Source organism: Cynoglossus semilaevis, chromosome 2 (assembly GCF_000523025.1).
Source record: "Cynoglossus semilaevis isolate Cse_v1.0 chromosome 2, Cse_v1.0, whole genome shotgun sequence".
NCBI lineage: Eukaryota > Metazoa > Chordata > Actinopteri > Pleuronectiformes > Cynoglossidae > Cynoglossus > Cynoglossus semilaevis.
The window spans coordinates 15,779,671-15,783,708 of NC_024308.1; positions in this window are offsets into that span (position 1 = coordinate 15,779,671).

The following is a 4,038-nucleotide window of genomic DNA, read 5'->3' on the forward strand; positions in this document are numbered from 1 at the left end:
CTTTCCCTATCTTTACTCCCCTCTATTTTCCCGTTCCCATTTCTTTCACCATACCCCCAAAAGGACAAACAGTGACAACAAGAAGTTACAAAGTGAAATGGCATTCTTTTAAAAAAGTCATGCATATTTGCACTCACATCTAATTAAAAATGACAAACGGAGCTTTGTCATAAATCTGTTTCTCTGTTGCTTTGCCCTCGGAATTCATTCATAAGAGAAGACTGTTAGTGCGGACAGACGGGGGACATCCAATAACAAGCAACATCCGAGATGAAATACATTTTAAAAGTTAATTAAAAAGCAGAGCAAACAAAAGGACCACAAACTGCGGGGACACAGGGGGGGGGACGGGGACAGTCTCTCTTTAAGCTGTTTTGCAGTTTTTTTTAGAAAGTTGTGTTTGTCTGAAAAACATCTGCAGTGTAGCCTGTTCAGCTAACCACACACTGGCTGTAGAGACAGACAAATACTGTATATCAGTGCACAACTTGTGCAGTCAACACAAAAACACACATGTTCTCAAAACAATAGCTGGAGGTCTCAGTGCTGGTCCTGTTAAGTCTGGGCTGCTGAGTCACACACACAAACACATCATCTGCGTATTGTCGGCCACGCAGCTGAAAATGTTTGACAGAGCTACTTAAAAAAAAAAAAACCTTTATTGACTATAATCATAATCAGTGATTTTTTTTTTCTCCGTGCCAAACAGTGACGTCCTCAGCCAACCTTGGACAATTAGCTGGCCACCCCAGAGCAACTGTCCCCGGCAGAGTAGACTGAATTACAAAAAAAAAAAAAAAAAAAAAAAAAGGAAGAGTCACGGACATAACCTAGGAAATTACCATGTTTTTTTTTTTGTGATGACTAAAAGAAAAGGATCCGACCATCCAACTGTTGATGTTACAGTGGTCCATTAGAAACACAACACAGAAGAGTGAAGATCTGGATGAATGACATGTACTGGACATATGCTCCAGTAGTACAGAGGGAGGACAGATTGAAGGGTCTCCCTTTACCCATCAGTCCGCCTTCGCCCTGGGTGTCAAACAATACAGCCCATCTAAAAAAAACAACAGCACTCAGTCGGAGTCTGGCGTGTTGGCTTTGGTGCTTTTCTCTGCTGGATGCAGCTGGGAACTGTGAAGAGACAGAAGAGGCCTGGGGGGTGGGCTGGGAGGGGGGTGGGTTGTTAGTTGTTCCCTCTCCCCCTGTTTGTTCACACGAGTTTAGTTCAGTTATGTGGACGTTTTATCGCGATACTGATCATTTATCGTCACGGCATCGTGCCTTGCAATGTAGCTCAAAGTGGTTTTAAAGTTCAATTAGTTCAACTCGACTTTACCAAGCTTGCCTGTAATCCCCCACCCTCCACACTCTCTTCCCAAACCACAAAGCCAACAACGGCGCACACGGGGCTGGAAAAACCAAGTTTCGTTCAACTCCTTTACCATTTTAGTTTTCCAGCCAAACTTCATGGTGAGCGTTTCTTTCATGATCCAGAGGCAGCATCAGAGCTCAGAAAAATAGTCCCAGCAGGGAAAAAGAAAGAAAAAGTAAAAAAAAAAGAAAAGGCAAGCCGTTTCGGGAAATCTTTCCAGGATCGATCCGCAACGCAGCTGTTCTCTTCGGTCAGCACTTCTTTCCCCCAAAACTCCGCGGTTCGTCTTCTCTTTGTATGGATGTGTTTCTGTTAGTGCGAGCGACCCATCCACTATTCCAGGGAAACAACCCTCAGAGCCCTCCCCACTCCACTCCACTCCCACACACAACAGTCCCGTCCGAACTCCTCCTCTTTTAGTCCCACTTTCATCGGACTGTGAACAACGACCGCGAAATGACGTGGACCTGTGATCAGTTTGCACAACGCGAAGATAAATCTCTTTCATCTAGACTTATGTAACGTCGATATTCATTCATTCTTAACGGACTGTCAAAAAGACTATAAATAAGAAATATAGGACACGCATGATGACGATGATGATGAGAGAAATGATCTGTGAGTGTTTTTGTCCAAACCTTAAATTTCATTTTCTTTTCTGTCTAATGCATTTTTAGACAGCTTTAATAATTATCAGTGAGAAAAATTTTTTTTTGCAGACCAGTTAGGACAGGGGTGTCAAACATATGGCTAGCATTTTTAGACAGCTTTAATAATTACCAGTGAGAAAAAAAAAATTGCAGACCATTTAGGACAGGGGTGTCAAACATATGGCTAACGGGCCAAAACCGGTCCTCTAAGGTAGGGGTCCCCAACACCAGGTCCGGGGAGACAGTGAAAAAATACACTTCACTTTTACTACTTTACTTCATTTAAAGTCATATGCTAGGGTGTTCAATCCTGCTTGATTAATTTTGGAAAAAGAAAAAAAAAAAAAACCGACTCAGGCTACAGTGGCAGAAGGATTTTTCCTTTGCGTAAAAGCAAAAAAAAAAAAAAAATCCAAAGTAATAAATGATGCTCTGTCTGTATTATGTTTGTATGTTCTCTCCATGAACGTGTGGGTTTTTCCAGGTGCTCAAAATGTACCAGGAAGTAACGCCAATGTAAAAAGATCAAAGTTCAATAGATTAGGTGACAATATAAAATCGGTATGAAACGGCGATAGAAAAGCTGAAGACAAAGAGAAGGTCAATGACACATAGTAAGCCTCTCACCGTGACAGCGATTCATGTGTGTTGAAACACTGAAACGTTGACATGACTGACTTATTGTTTGATCGACCAATCCTGGTTACCATGGAGGGATGACCTCAAACTGCCACTAGTTTCACGGTGCTGTTAGCAGCAACGCTGGGCGAGTTTAGACCTGACATTTAAGTATCAAATTAAATCTCAGAAGGACTTTCCATAGGTTGATTCGAAGGTATAATATACATATTCAATTGATCAAATCAGAACAGCTACACTTGTGTTTCTCAACCTTGGGGTCGTGACCACAAATGGGGTCGCTTGAAATATTTAGCAATTGTGTGGTAATCTGGCGACTCTGTATTTGGAACACTACAACAAACATGATCAAAAACAAATGTTTCTGGGGTGATCAAAAAAAAAAAAAAAAAGGTTGGGAACTACCGTACTACACCATTTTATGTCTAAGCAGCAGTAGCCAAACAGGGACATGGAACAATACAAGGAAGGCTTCAGATGCCGTCACTGCTACTGTGCATTGTCAGAGACAGCGGAGGAGAATGAGCCGAGTGTGTGAGGCAGGACAATACTGTTCCACTGTGAATGAGCCCACACAAGTTAAACAGCCCACTGGTGTGAGTAAAGAGTAAGATATGAATCAGGCCCGCACTCTGTTAGGCCCCCATGTCTGCACAATGTTGAATTACAAATATATATCAGCAGCGAACAAGCAGTAAGTCACACATTTACACAAGAGTCGTTAGAGATGCAAAACCAAACGAGTCAAAAGCATGGAATTCCAAGAGGAGACAATGAGAACTTTCTGCGATTCTCGGTACAGTGGGAGATAATATTATGCGGTTGCCTTTCGGGAGCCCATGTGATACGTGATGTTTGTGATTCACGCGGCCGACTGCACCGACACGTAACCCCCAACGTCACTCCTGTGACAGTATTACCTCAGACCGCCGAAAGGTCAGGAAAGCCTTTCCCCGCTGACTACCACAAAGTTTGTTCAGTTCGTCGTCTTTCGCGCTGACCATTTATCATCCAGTCCATCTGGACAGGCTCCAGTTCCCAGGCGGAGTTAGCCTGCTGTCCACTGGGGTCTCTGGAGCTCCAGGAAGCCCACAGGGGCAGTGGGAAGGTCGTGGCCTTGTACGACCTCCAGATCTGTCCCAGGGAGATGGGAGTGTTGGTCCCACAGCAGGATTGATGTCATGTCTCACAGGTCAAACAATCGACGTCCGACAAATAGACGGCTGTGCCATTAAACGTATAAGCAAATTGGGCAATCTCAGTAATATTACTGTTAATAATATGGACATTTTGTATTACATTTCTTTGAAGGCAGTCTCCCTTTAGTTGGACACTTGAGGATTTAATAAAAAAAAAGTATCAAATATGAAT